Consider the following 18,431-nt stretch of genomic DNA (forward strand, 5'->3'; position numbering starts at 1 on the left):
TTCCCCCATGGAAAGAAACCGAGGCTCCTTAAAGAAATGGCTGATTTCAGGGCTAGAGTGAAGTGGCTACAAGAAGAGCCTGAAATCTCTTGTTATGCAGAAAAGTAATAAAGTGCTTTAAAAAGATGATGGGAGCATCCAAAGGACAGAGGAGGCAGCTGGAAGAGGCTCCAATGGGCCTAATCTGGGAACATTTAAACACTAGAATAATTAAGGACAGTAATGAATTATAGACCATTGAAAACACAGAGTTAACAAGTCCAAACAAATAATAAGAAAAATAAATCCGTGGGGAGGAAAGAGGGCTCTTGCTTATGGTAGAACAGAGTGTTGATTGGTAAATGCAGAGGAAGTGGTGAACATAGAAAATCGTAATTTTGCAGATGTCATATTAAGCTTTAGCTCAGGCATGAGTCTGATGCCAATAGATGCCAAATCTCAACGGAAATTTTCATAAACAGAATATTTTCATGGTCTCTCCAGATAGCTCATTAGTTAGAAATGGTGGTGGTGGTGGGGGAACAGTAGACAGTAAAGGGATAAAAGAGAATGCCTTGACCAGGTTATCAAATTTAATATCAGTATCAAGGGGAGATGGATATCATGTGCCTCTAGAGAAGAATACACATCACTTCTGGCCTGGAATTCACAACCTGAATGGAACCATGAGGAGCCATTGGATAAACCCAAAATGAGAAACATTTTCTTTTTTAGGATTAGATTCTTTTTTTTTTTTTCGTGGAACACTACATCAAAAATTAATGATGTACTGTACGGTGACTAACATAACATAATAACAATAAAAAATTCTTCTGTTTAAAAAGGGACTGTTTTCTTCAAAACGTCAATGTCATAAAAGGCAAAAATAGTCTGTGGAAATGTTCTTCCCAGGTTAAAGGAGACTAAAGACACAAAACAATCTGTTCTTAAACTGTGTCATGTACTCCAGGGAGAAAAGGGCAATGAAGGACTTCATGGGTTAACTGCAAAATTGGAATATGGATAGTAGATTAGATAAAATTATTGTAACAATATTAAATAGTAAAGTTGATAAATGTACTGTATTTAAAAGAATATCCTTATTCTTTAGAAATGTACATTGATGATTTTAGGGCTAGATGCATGCAATTTACTCTCAAACTGTATAATACAAAAAAAGAAAAATTCTTAAAAGGCACACATACAGGGATGCCTGGGTGGCTCAGTCAGTTAAATGTCTGCCTTCAGCTCAGGTCATGAGCCCCTCTCCCTCTGGCCCTCACCTGACAGTTGTGCTCTCTCTCACTCTCTCTCTCTCAAATAAATACAATCTTTTAAAAAATAAAATTAAAAAAAAGACACGCATACACACAGAGAGGAGTTAAAAGAGAGAAAGCAAATGAGAAAGCAAATGGAAGAAAATGTTAACAACAGGTTAATCTGGATAAAGGGTATACTGCTGTCCTATGTACTATTCTTATTCTTGTCACATTTCCATGAGTTTGAAACTTTTCAAATTAAAAGTTTTTAAAACTTCTCTGCTTGCTTTACATGTATTGTACACTCTGGTGACTTTATCATGACCTACACTTTCAGAAAAAAAAAATCAGACTGCTTCATGGATAGATAAGATAAACGTAAGGTAATGTTTTTCAACGCTCTTTAACAAGAAACAACAAAAAATAATAAAGTTAAGGGAGAAATTAAACATTTGAAAAACAAACTCCAGATTTACATCTAAAAGCATGAGTCTTGATTTGATCAGGAAAAAAAGCTAACACATAATGGCAAAAGAGGTAAAACATAACATAAAGATGAAAAATGTGAAACTAATAAAATGTGTAAATGTGTAAATAGCTCTCGGACAAAGCTGACATTTCTCTGCCATGTGGATTACAACATAAAAGCACTATATTCCTGCTTAAATGATCAAGGTTCCTTGAGAAGTCTGTGACAAAACCCCATGAGACTTTTTTAGATAAAAGTCAGCTTTCACCCACTGTCACTTTCACAACCAAAATCATCCACCAAGAGCTGGGGAGGTGCCTCTCTCCAAGCAACAACTCTCTAACCCTATAACCTCACTCTCAAGAGCTTTCCTGGCACCATGTCTCCCATGGATTATCATCAGCCCAGCACACTCTAATCATCCATTTAAAACGCAAAAATCTACTTTACTCTAGTGTGAAGACTGTGGAAGTAGCAGCTCTCTGCAGGCGATTGAACTGCAGATACACAGAATCCTTATCTGGTGACATAACTTTTAACATGATTCACTCTGACCAGGGCCATGCTCAACCTACAAGGGCCCTTCTGGGATTGTAAGGTGCCCATTCGGGTAGAAGTAATCCTGTCGCACCTGTCATGATTCTGTAGGTTGTTGCGTCCAACTGGGTGGTTTTTCCGTTCCACATGATAACAGCGAGTACTACTGTCATCTGGGGCTCAGGGCTGGAACACCCACAATGGCTCATTCATATGCGTGACATTGATGCTGGCTATCAGCTCTTGGCTCAGCTGGGGCCTCTACCAGAGCATTGTGATTCTCTTCCCCATGGCCTCACCATACAGCTCGGGCTTCTCACAATATGGCAACTGGTTTCCAAGAGTGACAATTTCAAGAGCAAGCATTCTGTGGGTCAAAGCAGTCACAAGGCCAGACTGGATCCAAGTGGAAGGGAAATATATACTGCCTTTAGATGTCAAGAGCAGCAAGCACATGCCAAGAAAGGACGCATATTGAGGACCATCTCAGGAGCTTAGCCATCATTCTGCACAAACGACATCTGGGGTTCCAGCTGACAACCATTTCCTGGAAAGTTCTGCCTTTTCTTGCAGGATTCACAGTGGAATCAGGTTCAGCCCAAACTCCAAATCACCTGATCCTTGACTTCATTTTTCTGGTAGTCCTGGCATTCTGCATCAAGTCCTGAAGAGTAGTCATGGTCTATTTACTCACATTTAAAGACATGTTTTAAAATATTCTTTCCTGGGGGCGCCTGGGTGGCACAGCGGTTAAGCGTCTGCCTTCGGCTCAGGGCGTGATCCCGGTGTTCTGGGATCGAGCCCCACATCAGGCTCGTCTGCTGGGAGCCTGCTTCTTCCTCTCCCACTCCCCCTGCTTGTGTTCCCTCTCTCGCTGGCTGTCTCTCTCTGTCAAATAAATAAATAAAATCTTTTAAAAAAAAATTCTTTCCTGGGGTGCCTGGCTGGCTCAGTCAGTAGGGCATGTGACTCTCGATCTTCGGGTCATGAGTTCAAGCTCCACGTTTCGCATAGAGTTTACTTAACAGATGAGTAAATAAATCGTTCTGAAAACTGCTCTTTGAATCGATCACCCTTGTACAGTTTTGTGGTCCAAGTGCCAGTCTTACTGTTCCCCTATGGACTTCTCATCTGCCAGTCATTATAAATTAGCATGTCAAAAACTCATATTTATATGGCACAACATCACATCCATAACATGATTTGTGCCTTCAGTGAAACAGTTATACCTCAAAGGCAGACATCATTAGTAAATGGTGGAATTTCATTTCATAGCTAAAACCCTATTTTGCTGGTAAAATAAAAACTCTCTAGCAATACTTCAGAGCTGGCCTTAACCTCTTATAAAATACAAACAATAAGGCAGAAAAAGAGGAAAATATGTTTCTAATCTGTGTTAAATCTATTCCCACTGTGAGTAAATCACTTTTCTTTAGATTTACAAGAGTTTTCCTATAAATGCATGGCACTGCCTTTGAGTGATTGTTGCCTAGTAAATAGCTCTAACTTTCTCCATTCTTTATCAGTCAGGGACAAAACTCCCAGGAAAGAGATTCATTTGTGGATGTTAGCCATTCTCAGCGTGAATCTATGAGGACACAGCTCGGTGCAAGGTCATAGCTGAATGAGTGTGGCAGAGACCTTTCAGGCCAGCCTACAGATGGTGCTGCAAGGAAAAATGAAGTCCTCTTATGAGGCACTCGTTCTAGGGAAGGGGATTATCCCCCAGTATAGCTATGCCAGTCACTGGGAGTGCTCAGGTGCTCAGAGGAAAACTCAATATCTATGACTTTAAGCAACATCTGCTTGTGGCCACCAGAAACAATAAGCTTTAAAAGATGATTTCAAAATTCCAGACTTCAGAGGGTGAAGCAACTATAAGAGGGATTTCTCTTATATAGATACCAAATGTAAAAAGAGTTACAGACAATAATAATGTACAGAGAGAGAAGTTAGAAGTCATATGTGAAGTTAGAAGATACCAGTAGAAGTATGATTAACATAGTCTTATAATAATTTTCAGCAACATAAAGGACTTTGGGTATTTTGCCATGTACTCTACCTTAATTCCCATATTCTCACTCTCTTTCAAATAAGACAGACTTTGTGTACTAATTTTATTTTTAAAACAGTTTCACATTTTCTTCATGCAGGCCTGAGAAGATATCAGGGCAGGGATTATTATTCTTAGAATCAGCTTCTAAAATGAGTTTCTGTTGGAACTTTCCCTTAAAGAATCACATCTAAGCAATTCAGCAAAGAAGTGAATGATACACATACTGAGTTTGTTTTTTTACTATGTTTTATTATACAGTCAAAGCAGAATGCAAAACCAAAAAAAAAAAAAAAAGCAAAAAAGACATTCTGGAACAAATTAAAATATATTTGCTTCATGTGGACACTAGAAATTAAACCTCCTCCCATGATGAAAGAAAATTTTTCCAATTAAGGGTAAGGTTGACCCTTGAACAATGTGGGTGTTAGTTGTTCACAGTCAAAAATCTGAGTATAACTTTTGACTCCTCAAAAACTTACATAATAGCCTACTATAACCAAAAGCTTACTGATAACATAAACAGTCAATTAACACATATTTTCTATGTTATATGTATTATGTACTCTATTCTTACAATAAAGTAAGCTAGAGAAGAGAAAATATTATTAAGAAAATCCTAAGGAAGAGAAAATACCTTTACAGTATTATGCTGTATTTATTGAAAAAGAAATCTGCATATAAGTACAGTTTAAACCCATGTTGTTCAAGGGTCAATTGTAGTACCCTTTAAAATGAATAGAATAATAATTGAAGAGTACAAGATGTCATCATCACCATTAAAATCCTTTTGTGAGATAAAATGTCCTAACGGGCATCAAGAAATAATTCACTGCTGAGAGAGAGATAAACCAAGAAACAGACTCTTAACTATGGAGAACAAACTAATGGTAACCAGAGGGGAGGTGGGGGGGATGGGTGAAATAGGTGATGGGGATTAAGGACTGGACTTGTCCTGATGGGCACCAGGTAAGGTATGGAGCTGCTGAATCACTAAATTGTACACCTGAAACTAATATAACACTGTATGTTAAATATACTGGAATTAAAATTTTTAAAAAGAAATAATTCATGGTCTCCTCAGTAATAAACAATTACAGTTGATGATAAGATTAAGTGAGGTGACTTAATCATTTATTTTATTAAAAATGCTAGCATCACAATCTGGATAATGTATTTAGAAGGGGATGATGCACTTTTTAAATTAATCTTTACAAAGAACTCAGGGCCCCCGATGGTGGGCAACTTAGATTTATCCTAATGATCTGAAGGACAGCTGCCACCAGCCAAATGAAGTTGAGCACAGAGAAGAAAGGGGGTCCAAGATTATCAATATAATGCATTTATAGAGTGCCAAAATTGATTGATTTTGCGTGAATTGAGGCAACCTGAATATACCAGTAGGATCCAAAACTGCTTTAAAATATGGTCTTATGAAATGATCCAGGTTTGCCAGCAAGGGAGAAATGAATCCATCAGGCTTGTGTTGCAGCAGCCACACAGTGTGAAAAACCGAGCCAACCTTCTCCTGTTAACCTACATAATTTCATGGACTTAACTTTTGTGTTTTCAAGCTCAACTACTAAACCCCGTATATAGGCATTTTACATTGTACTTGTCACTCCCTATTCTCTAAAAGCAGGGAAGCAACCTTGCGAGAAGTAGTAAAATTATGAGAGTAAACTAGAAATGTTTTGGATAAAATGCTGGTAACATTTAGAGCAAATTGCTCTGGGATAAATTCAGCCCTGTACTAGTGCCATCTCATAGATCACATAGTAGATGGTTGGTGAAGTTGATGGGATATTGATTCCAGCAGGAAAATAAAGGGCTATAAAGCAAAAGATGATTAACATGAAATCGTTGAGTGAAGCAAAGTCTTAATAGACTGGGAGTTGTTAAATAAAGCAGAGACTGGGTAAAAGAACTGAGCTTTCAGGTCGCTTACAATGGAATTCCTTTTCATTACTTATTAAAATTCTCCGGTATGTTTTTACTTCCCTGTGTATTATCAATTCATACTCACCACTGAAAACACCTGAAATTAACATGTGGGCAAAAGTAACCAAATCTGGGACACATCACCAATCAGAGAGAAGGCAATTCAGAAAGCAAAGGCAATCAGGGCCTTTAAAACCTATATATACTGTCAGAAAATAAAGTTTTACTTTATTTTTTTCATTTCGTGAAGCCGCACTAATGTTTTGCTAGTATACCATGTACAACTTTTTTTTTTTTTATAAACATTGCTGCAATGCAGTTTTACAAGCTGGTTTGTTGCTTAAAATATGCAGTACTCAGTGAACAGATATATTTCTAAAGTATTCTTCAAGTTTTTCAGTCAAAGTCATTCTACCAAAGAAACACACTCTGCATTTCCTCCATCTCTCAAGATACACACACGACCGCCACCACAATTCCTAAGATATTATTAGCAGAGAAGCTTCCTTTGCTCAGAAAATCAGGCATCACTGAAGCATTAATGGTTTCCTTTTATTAAAAAAAAAAAAGAGGCAGCTTTTCTGAATCCAAGGCAAAGGGATTAGGAGAGTAACTACAGAGTTTACTGTGTCTGGTCAGCTACTGGGAGTCAGTGAAAAAAGGAGCAAACTTAGCTCTCCATGTACCAACTTTCATAAGCAGAAATGCTGATCTCGACTGAACAAATTCATGTTCCTTCTTATGAGAGAACTTTTTTTCCAGAAGACCTCAAGAGCCCTGCAGTACATTCAGATAAAAAGTGAAAACATTGTATCTGAATGTACCGAAACGAATGTACCCTAAATGAATGTTCTGAAAGTACTTAAATGAATGTACTGAAAATATTAAAGCAAAGTTTGCATCGAGGATTTTGCCTTGGTAGAGCTTCAACTGAACTATTGATAGAGGTTCACATAACCCTTGTAAAGCTTCTAACCATTTCCATACTCAACAAAATATCAATCACTGAAAACACGGTTTGATATTAGCGAGATTTGACAAAAAGTCCGATTATACAAGACAAGGAGATCTAAGCACTCAGTACAAGTTGCCCCAAGGTCTCTCCTTTACCCATTTCACTTGAGTGGACCCTGGGCTGCTGAGGAAGTGGCTTGAAACAACAAATCCAATTCTTTTTTATTTTTTTTAAAGATTTTATTTACTTGAGAGTGAGAGACAGAGATAGCAACAGAGAGCACAATCAGGGAGGAGAGGGAGAAGCAGGCTCTCTGTGGAGCAGGGAACCCAATGCAGGGCTCAATCCCAGGACCCCAAGACCATGACCCCAGCCAAAGGCAGATGCTTAACCGACTGAGCCACCCAGGCGCCCCAACAAACCCAATTCTTTGTACACAAGGAATTCATTCTTTGTATACAAACCTCTTTGATTTAATTTAGAGCTGCCAGATTAACAAATAAAAATACAGGATGCCTAGATAAATTTGAAATTTGAAAAATAAGGAATACTTTTTAGTGTAAGTGTATACCATGCAATATTTGGTACATACTTATAATTTTAAACATTATTCATGGTTTACATGATATTGAAATGTAACTGGGTGAATATTTGGCGAACTTATTCTGTACTCTCTTATAATTGTATTTTATTGTATACATTGTATTTTAGAACATACACCATCATTAAAGGAAATAAGATAGCTGTCAGGGATAGAAAACTGGAAAAGTCCCAATTTGTGAATGAGAAAATGTATACGAAAGTCATTTATAATTTTATAAAGAGTAACACTGGTAGTTCTGAATGGATCATGGCAGGGAAGAGGGAAGGAGGGATTAGAATCATTGATGAATACTTTCCCTCAGATTGAAACCACAACACTGTACAAATATTGTATCGTACTTTGTGTTATAAGTACTTTGTATAGTACAATGGTTATAAGCACAAGCCTTAGAGTGAAAGTGACCTAAGTTTGAACCTCCGCTCTGCCACTTCCTAGATGTTTGATTTTAGACCAGATTCCTAACCTCCCTAAGCCTCCCCTTTTTCATATTTAAAATGAAAGTGACAATACCCACCCCATAAGGCAAAGGTAAACACTAAAAGAAGTATGGCCTCTTTTTAAAGCACTCAGAACATTACCTGACACTCAGTAAGCCCTTGTTAATTGAATGTTATTATTCTTATCATATTGCACAAATTGTTTTTACCATACCCATTAACCGAAGATAAAAACTTCCTGGCAATAATAGTCACAAAAGATCTTCTATACTGGGTTATCTGTGAACAGAGTTTTGCTCAGTTACAAATGAGAAGAGCCAACAGTCACTTGTAATTTGAAGAGTATCTGTTTCTGCATAAGCATTGAATATGAAAAAGTTCAGGAGTCCTGGGAAAATCAAGGTACTCTTGAAGCCATTTAGCCTTTCATACACTGACTTGTTTGAGAACTGTGGGTTGAATTCCTTTCCCACTCCAATGGACAAAAGCAATGAGTCCATCAGGTTTCCAAGTATAGAGCTCCCTCTAAAATTCCATTCTAGAATTTGCTCTGTGTGGTCAGAAATAAGTATTTCAGTGTGACATTCCCGCAGATTCTAAAATGGTTCCCTGTAGTCCGGTTCTGCTCTTGGAAGGCAACATTCCTCACACCTGGTCTACCTGTCTCTTTTTCTCCACATGACAATAGAATTGGCCAAAGCACCCTCCTATCACAGCTACGGAGCTGCATGGCTGGGGAGAAGCTGTCCCATTGCTCCAAGACAGTCTGCATAGGCAAGCCTCTGTGATCATATACCCTCAAGGCTAACACTGCATTTTCAGGCTTAATACCTTATTAGAACCAATAGTACAGCTGCTTCCCTGAAAGAAGTAATGGGAAAGCCCAATTTATCAAATGTGTTTCATTTCAAAGTCTGTGGCTTATGGGCAACAAGGAGTTAGCAGAAGCAACTTATAATGCAATTTCAAACTCACTCTGAATCTGGAGTTTCTCTTAAGGATTTCTACCTTTCTAGCATGCTTGAGGAAGGGAAGGACTGCTTGTAAAAGTCTTTGCTACCTATAGGGACAGCAGATGTCAGCACTGTTAGAATTGATACATGCTGTGGGTGCTTTGCTCCCTGTTGTCCTGACACCACATGGATATTTTGCAGCTGATCACTTTTAAACTTTTAATAGACATCTAGAATTATACCATTGAATAACAAGCAGATAAGGGTACAGTCTCTTGAGTTTTCTTACAGAAAGAGAAAATGATTTCCTAGGACTCAGGATTCTGTTTTTCAAAAGCACTCCCATCTGCCAAAGTAATTAGCAGAGAACACCCCATGTGGACCGGATGCACATCCTTTGTTTGCATTACATTCCTAAGATGTTCTTTCAGACAACATGCTTTCCCCTGATACTTAGGCGGAGAAGGCAATAAATAACTGGATGGTTGACAAGTCACACGCACAGCTAAGTGGTACGTGCCCGGTCATCCTACACATTCCTCTTGAAAATGCTCCCTCCCTACACCTTCCACTAGCCCCACAATTAATAGGGAAACAATGGAGAGAGTAATTCTTATCCTCTCAATGATATACTCCTGTCTTTACTCAGCAACCCTGCACGTAACATCTAGAGAGCCAATCCATCACTCCTTCAAGTACACACGATACAAAGTAGGTAATAATAAATATATCCAGTTTTAATTATTATTATTTAATAAATTTTTATTATCTTCAAAAATCAAGATAAAGACTTTCTAATACAAATAATTAAAAATAATTTCAGAATGCTGAGAAGTCAGTCAACAAATGCTGAATTCCTAATATTTTCCAGGCACAGTGCTAGGCAATAGGTGTGAGCTATAAGCAAGATGATCAGAATCCCTGCTCACATAAAGTGTATGGTCTACCTGTTGAATTTTCAGATTTTTTTAACTGTATAAAAAAATCAAACCACATGCAGTTTCTTTAATTTTCATGTAATTGAGATTCAAGACTGCTTAATATTTGAGAATGTTTTCTTGTTACTTCCTTGTATTTAGTTATTGTGCCTTAGAGATCAATACATGGAATATAAAAGGGTACTTCTTCACCAGAGATGTGTATTGGGCCGTTCTAAATGTGGCAGAATAGCCCTGAAAATAAGCAGAGGTGACACAAGCAACTGTCCTTAACCCCTCTGATCAGAAATACAGGTCTGGGGCGCCTGGGTGGCTCAGTCGTTAAGCGTCTGCCTTTGGCTCAGGGCGTGATCCCGGCGTTATGGGATCGAGCCCCACATCGGGCTCCTCTGCTGGGAGCCTGCTTCTTCCTCACCATAGTCAGCCTAGAAGAGAAAATAGGGAGTCTGGGACCTAAGAGATAAACTTTTATTTTTATTCCACAGTAACAACATTCAATCATTTATTTAGAAAATATTTAAGCCCTTAGGATGGGCCATGTGCTGTGCGGGGCACTGGGAATGCAATCCCTAACAAGACAGTGTGCTCAAGATCCCTACCCTGTTCTGTGCACCGACAATTATGGTAAGGGCTGGGATAGAGAAGTATGAAAAATTGTAACTTGATAGATCCAATCAGTTAGAAAAACAGCTCTTCGGTATGGATCCTGACTTAGACACCAGCACAGTGAGCAATTGCTAGACTCATCCATTCCTTGCTCACATATTCCCTAGAGCCTACTAGGTACCACACCCTAGATGGTATGATCTGAGGGGCAGCCTGAAACCACTTATAAATCCCAGGCCTAACCCCACTGCATGAAGGTGTCTGGATATATTTCCCAACATTTGGCCTCTATTAGCCACCTCCAGCCACACACTCCAGAGCTCACATACCCAGCCATCTGCAAATCAGGAAAACATTTTTCTCACTCAGTCCCCCTAAACCAATTTAAAACCTTATACATTTGTCTCCAGCATCAGCCTCAGGCAACTGTTTAATAGGCAACATGGACTGTACTTTCTCATATTTTCCTTTATCTGCTAGCTTGCCCAGACTCTCAGACTCTGCCCCATTCTGCTGTTCCCAAGCTGGCTGCCCAGCCCTGGCATGTCTACATTCCCTGTACTCATCCATTTTTGTTAACCTCTTTCCCTCATTTCCCTTCCTCCTTTCATTCCCTCAGAAACCTGCTTAAGATAATAGCTAGTTAATTTAGTTGAAATCACAGAATGGTGCTTGACTTCTCCAGGTCATATATTTGCATCCATCAGGTGCATTCTTAGCAAGCAAACCTTCTCCAGTGTTCCACAGGTATTGCCTGTTTTAGCACACCGCAGACAGTAAGCATTTCCTTTGTGGGCGCCCGGGTGGCTCAGTCAATTGAGCATCCAACTCTTGCTTTTGGCTCAGGTCATGATCTCAGGGTCATGAGATCGAGCCCCACTTTGGGCTCCATGCTCAGCGTGGAGTTGGCTTGAGATTCTCTCTCACTCTTCCTCCCCCATTACCCTTCCCCTCATACTCAGGCACATGCTCTTGCTCTCTCTCTCTCAAATAAAAATAAGTAAATAAATAAAATCTTTAAAAAAAAGTGTGCTTTGAAAACTAGAAAAGAATAAGTTGGAACAGAAGCAGTCAGGTTAGCAGTTAGGGGGACCCACTCTAGAAGCAGGTGATTTGGGCCAGAATCTCTCCTCCAATCCTTACTAATGTTGCCTGTTCAACCTCTCTGTGCTTAGTTTCTCCTCTGTGAAGTGGGAACCACAACACCTAACTCAGAAGGTTATTATAAATATTTAGTGAGCAAATCAAACACCATAGGATTTTACTTACATGTGGAATCTAAAATGCAAAACAAACAAATGAACAAACAACAAGCAGAGTCAGATCTATAAATATTGAGAATAAGCTGATGATTGAGGGAAGAGCAGCAGGAGGATGGGCAAAATGAGTGAAGAGGAGTGTGAGATACAGGCTTCCAGTTATGAAATGACTACATCACTGAGATCAAAGGTAGAGACCAGGGAATACAGTCACTGGTATTGTGATAGCACTGCATGGTGACAGATGGTAGCCACACTTATGGGGAGCATTGCACAGCACATAGAGGTGCATTGAACCACTATGTCGTATACCCCTGAAACCAATGTGACATTGTGTCAACTATATTCAAATATAAATAAGTACATATATAAATTAATGTGAGTGGGTACATATAAAAGAATAAAAACAATGCTTGGTACATAGTAAGAATGCAGTAAATGCCAGGTATTATGTTACCTTGGCAGGGTGCACTATATAATTTGTGGTACCCAGTGCAGAATGAAAATGCAGGGCCCTTGTTGAAAAATTAAGAATTTCAAGACATTGACAGAAAAGCTTTAAATCAAGTGCAAGATCCTTCTAAGCATAGAACCCTGTGCAAGTGTATAGGTCACACATCCACTAAGTCAGCCCTGACTATCAGGTCTAGGGCAAAACCATATTGCTGACCCTTAGATCCAGGAACTTTTGTAGGTGATACTTTAGAAAAAGCCCTAGAAACCCAAATTTCTTTGCCCTTTGGGAGAGGGGATGCTGGAGAGAAAAATAACTAGCACTTATGAAAAATACAAATAAAATAGCCTAATGCTTAAAAAAAAATCTCCAAGTAGGTTTTGCAATTGTCAATCACTTGAACAACTTTGTGATAAAAGATCTGGGACAAAGATAATTTCTTCCGATATTTCATGAAAGCTGTGCTTCAATGGTAAAATGTTACCATAAGTCCATGTTGGTCATTCACTGTAAACTGCTGCAAACAAAAGCTTTTGCTAAATAAAAGGAACACTAGAACAACAAAGAATGTTGTAAGAAGTTTGAATTTCTTGTGAGAGTTTAAAAACTGTAGCTCTTTAAATTCATTTATTTCTAAAGCCATATCCTTTACTGTTTAATTTTGTGGTTTAAATTGCCTGTCAAACCATAAGAAAATAGAGCCCAGATCCAGAGCTGAGGAAACCAGTTTTACTTTCACATGCAATTATAGTTTTTTAATCTTTTTCACCAGTTCATTTCCAACATCTTTTTATTTTATCACTTGTAATCAATTCCCCACAATTTACTATACAAATGTTATCAAACGCCTTCCATTTATTTTAAAGATCTGGATTCTGATGAAATAAGACTATACAATCAATGTAGATAGCATCTTTTATGCACTCCCAGATCCCTGGCTGTAAATCACGATATGACAGTATCTATCTGGAGGCTGAATCATCCTGACTAGTCCACTTTGTTTACTACCAGATGCAAAATCATCATAAATCATATTCCTTTCTCCTTTTTTCCCCCCACTGCATATCTTAAGGAAAACATACTCATTTTCCAAACTCATCATTTCTAGCGGTGTTCATTTTCAACCTTAATTTCCTGGCCAACCGTATTCTTTCAGATGCCTTTTTTGGAGGTGGTATTTGTCTGAATAAACTACAGAAGAAATTTTTTGAGAGCTCTTCTCATCTGCTATATAACCTCTGAGAAAAGGTTAATATATCCTTATATATTCTTTAGTTCCAAATCTCTTCCTATGAGCTTAAAATCATATCAAGGTAATTTTAGATCACTGAAACTATGACTCTGTGCCATGTGCCTTAGCTCTGTCCTATGTTGGCTGACAGTGATGGTGTTATATTAATTTTCAGTCCCCAGAACTAAAAGTGACACACTTAAAATTTTTTAAATATGCCTTTTACAGTTTTCCAAAAACCACAATTCGAAAAGTTCACTTCTGGAAAAATTATTTAAAATGTTTATTATAAAACAAATGTTTAATACAATTAGTACAGAAACTTCATGTCCCATGGTTTGGGAAAATCCTTTTAGCAAAGTACTTTAATCAATAAACTATTTTGATTAATAATAGGAGGAACACATACGCATTTCGTTTCTTGGGTGCTATGGCCTTGGATGGTAGAGAAGTAATAATTAGGAAATGGTTTTCAAATCTTCCAGTGCAATGTCCTTTCTTTTTTCCACATAATTTTGAACGTAGTGTCAGAGACAGGACTCTAGGGTCAATTAGGAGAACTGAACCTCCCCATCTTAGTACATAATACCCAATTCCCCTCTTTCCTGCAGTGGTATCACATTGGCTGTGAGACAATTTGTATCCTTGAATCCTAGGTCATAGATAGGAGCAAAATGAATGGCGGCCCAGAGCCAAGCAGTAGGGAACACAACTTGGAGGAACAATGGCCAAGAAAGGAACTGAGGAATGTTGACTCACAAATCTCCTCACTTTCCAAAATATACAACAGAAGAGAAAATAAATACTTGAACTATAATGGGGTGACTAAGAGAAACCTCGTAGGCCCCCGCTATAGCGCAGGACTTGAACTATAGAGGGGTGCCTAAGAGAAATCTCTTACGAACCCTGCTATAGAGCAGGACGGGAACTATAATGGGGTGCTTAAGAGAAAATGAGCCTAATTACCACCACGTGGATGGCAGGTGGAGTCACATGGGACCCACGGGCGGGTCACGTGGGTGTCCCAAGCCAGTCACTTGCTTGGCAGGGACGTGGCTGTTCCAGTCACGTTCAGGTCACGTGGGCAGCCCGGGACAGTCACACCAGCGCCAGGAGCGGGTCATGTGCTTCTCCTGGGCAGGTCACGTGCTCGCCCAACCAGAAGTCTATCATAGCCAGCGCCCTCTAGTGCTGGGAGTGGCAATGAGCCTAATTAGCACCACGTGGGGCAGCCGCCGCAGGTCATGTGGGCGGCAGGGGCCGGTCATGTGCCCTTCAACGTGAGCACGTGCAGGTCATGTAGGCATCCCGAGAAGGTCACGTACCTGGCAGGGGTGGGGCCGTTCCAGTCACGTGTGGGTCACGTGAGCAGCCCGGGGCCAGTCCAGTGGGCGCCAGGAGTAGGTCACTTCCTCCTCCTGGGCAGGTCATAGGCTTGCCCAAACGGAAGCCCGATAGCGAGTGCACGCTAGTGGCGGGAGAGGTAATGAGCCTAATTAGCAGCACGTGGGGCGGCAGCAGTGGGTTACAAGGACGACAGGGATGGGTCACGTGCCTGTCAAGCGAGTGTCACCTACAGGTGCCGTGGGCCCCATGGGCGGGTCACGTGGGCGCCCCCAGCGGGTCATGTGTCCCTGGGGGGGGGGTCCATTACAGTCACGTGGGTGTCACATGGGTGCCAGGAGCGGGCCCAACTGGAAGTCCCATAGCGAGTGCCCTCTAGTGCCGGGAAAGGTAATGAGCCTAGCAACACGTGGGGTGGCAGTGGCAGGTAACGTGGGCGGTGGGGGTGGGTCAAGTGCCTGCCCAACTGAAAGTCCCATATTGAGCACCCTCTGGTGCTTATAGAGGTAATGAGCCTAATTAGCACCACCTGGGGCGGCTCAGGGATGGGTCATGTGGGTGGCAGGGGTGGGTCACGTGCCCCTCAGGGATTGGTCCGTTCCAGTCACATGTGGGTCACGTGGGCACCGTGAGTGGGTGATGTGGCCGCCCCCCAGCGGGTCACGTGCTCCTCAGGGGTTGGGCTGATCCATTCACGTGGGTGTCACTTGGGCTGCCGGGCCGGTCACGTGGGCATCAGGAGCGAGTCACGTGGTTCTCCTGGGCTGGTCACCTGTGCCCCTCAACCAGAAGTTCCATAGGGAGCACCCTCTGGTGCCAATAGAGGGAATGAGCCTAATTAGCACCATGTGGGCGGTGCCAGTGGCTCACGTGGGTGGCGGGGGCAAGTCATGTGCCCGTCAAGTGCACGTCACGTATGGGTCATGTGGGCACCACGGACAGGTCATGTGGGCGCCCCCAGCGGGTCATATGCCCCTCAGGAGCAGGGCCTTTCCAGTCACGTGAGGGTTATGTGGGCAGCCCAGCCGGTCACGTGGGTGCCAGGAGCAGACCCAACTGGAAGTCCCATAGCGAGCGCCCTCTAGGGCTGGGAGAGGTAATGAGCCTAATTAGCACCACGTGGGGTAGCAGTGGTGGGTCACGTGGGCGGCAGGGGTGGGTCACGTGCTAATACCAACAACGCTGCTGTGGAGGGTTCTTATATGCGTGTCTTGGGCTGGGTGATTGAGTGTTACCCTAAAAAACATTGCATCTAGGAATGTGAGTGTGGCTCGGCATTACCAGGTAATGCCACACTAGTATGAAAGCATTTTGGTTGTGTGAGGTGGCAACAGGGCACATGGCCTGGGATGCAAAGCATTCACAGTAGGTCATTCCCTCCCCCTTCAGGACACCCAGAGTCCAGAGTCCAGTTCTCCCTGTAACTCTCAGGATGGAATCTAACTGGTATGGGAATAACTGAGAAAATTCAAATGGAAGAAGGTTTGTAGCAGGAAAGACTTAATTTCTTTAGGCTAAATATGGTGAATGAAGCTGGAACTTACTGATCTATGAGGAACGGCTACAACCACCCAACAGCTTCCTTCCTTTTTTCTGTAATGATGACTTTACCTTCTGGGTAAAAACCAAACCATTTGGAACTTCAATGCGAAGACTAGTTGACTTTAAGTAAACCTTGTATGTTTGATAAAAAGAAATAACTTGAAAATTGTTTGAGTACACCATTAAAACCTATGGATATAAACTGAAGAGTGTTTTGGCAGATTTGAGATTTTTGTTACCCTTCCCCACATTAGAAGTTTGGTAGAATTTGGTTGTCTTCCTCTATATTCATGCTAAAGATGAGAATGTGCCTAATTATTAGCTCTGTGACCCCATAGCAGTTGGTTATGAATGAAATGAAATGAAGAATTTATTGGGTCGACTGGGTGGTATAGTGGGTTAAGTATCCCACTCCTGGTTTCGCATCAGGTCATGATCTGTGATCGACCCTGCTTAGGTCTGGGTGCTCAGTGCAGAGTCAGCTTGAGATTCTTTCTGCCTCTTCCTGCCCCTCCCTCCCACCCTCCTCCCTAAAATAAATAAATAAATCTTTAGAAAATAAGAATGTATTCACATATTTACATTTAAAATTAAGGAACTGATTGCACTCTTATCTATTTACATGTAAATATTTGGGCAGTTGTGATGACAAAATCTTAAGTGTTTTGTAAAACCTCTGGGTTGATCACAGATGAGACTAAGGTAGCTGGGGACTTGTAGGCAGTTATTTGTCCATTGTCCAAAACAGGAAATGATAAAAGATACAAATGAGGTCTCCTCTGGCATTGTCCTTGATCTCTGGACAGGTCAGTGGCAGGGACTCACTCACAGTGTGGGGCATCTGTTCCCTAGAGACACCAGCCAGGGAAACACTTTTGGTTCTCTGGACCAGCCCAGCCATAGGCGAGTGTCACAGCACCCTCTCATGGGCTATAAGGGTCTCACTGTCACCAGGCAGGTCCTTGTATTTGGGAAGCCACTGTGAGAGTTTGCAATTGCCTTCATCTCCTACCTCCTAGAGGCAAAGCGCAGATCTCTGGTATCACGTGAAGTCACGTGAAGTCATCGTGAGAAAGCGGCCCTTGGCTTCAGAAAAATATGGGTGGGGCTGCTGGGTGGCTTAGCCAGTTAAGCGCCTTCCTTTGGCTCACATCATGATCCCAAGGTTCTGGAATTGAGCTTCGCATCAGGCTCCTTGCTCAGCATGGAAAGGATGAAAGGAAATAGTTTAGAACCCACAGAGAAGGTGACTAAAGGGGAGTGAAATGGAACTCAGTTTGTGTGTTGCCTTAGGAATTGGAAGTTAGTTTCTTCTCAGTGGTGATTGTTCTTGAAACAGAAAAGCTGTATTGGTTTTTATAGATGGTCCATTGTCTAAAGGGACAGACAGTGGAAGTTCACCAAATACAAGAACAAAATTTAATTGTTCATTATGGATGCCACCAAGTCGTTCCCAGACGTTTCATTCTACTGTAGTGCATTCATTATACCTTTGCAGGCCCACAAGGAAGTAATTTATGCATATAGAGTGGTCATAAAATATGCCCCTCAGTAGTAGAATAATAGAGGATGCATATGTGTAAAATTATTAGACTACGACTTCCATGTTTTCCCTTTGGTTCCTTATTATCTGTGAAATTGGACAATTTTTGTTCTCTAGGCTTAAAACTCAATGTCAGTATTTAGAGTTTTTCGATGCAGATTTTCTCCTGTATGAGTTACCAAAATAGCTAAAATATGTATGAACTTTTTAAAATGCTATGTTGAAAATTACAAGAAAGTTCCATTTTGTGAATATTGTGTCAGTGCATCTCTATATTGACATTAGTGTTAATTAGAAATGATGACACTTCATGTGAGTACAAATATC

The sequence above is a fragment of the Ursus americanus genome, chromosome 27, assembly GCF_024610735.1.
Source record: "Ursus americanus isolate L20-20 chromosome 27, mUrsAme1.1.p, whole genome shotgun sequence".
In the NCBI taxonomy this organism is placed as follows: domain Eukaryota; kingdom Metazoa; phylum Chordata; class Mammalia; order Carnivora; family Ursidae; genus Ursus; species Ursus americanus.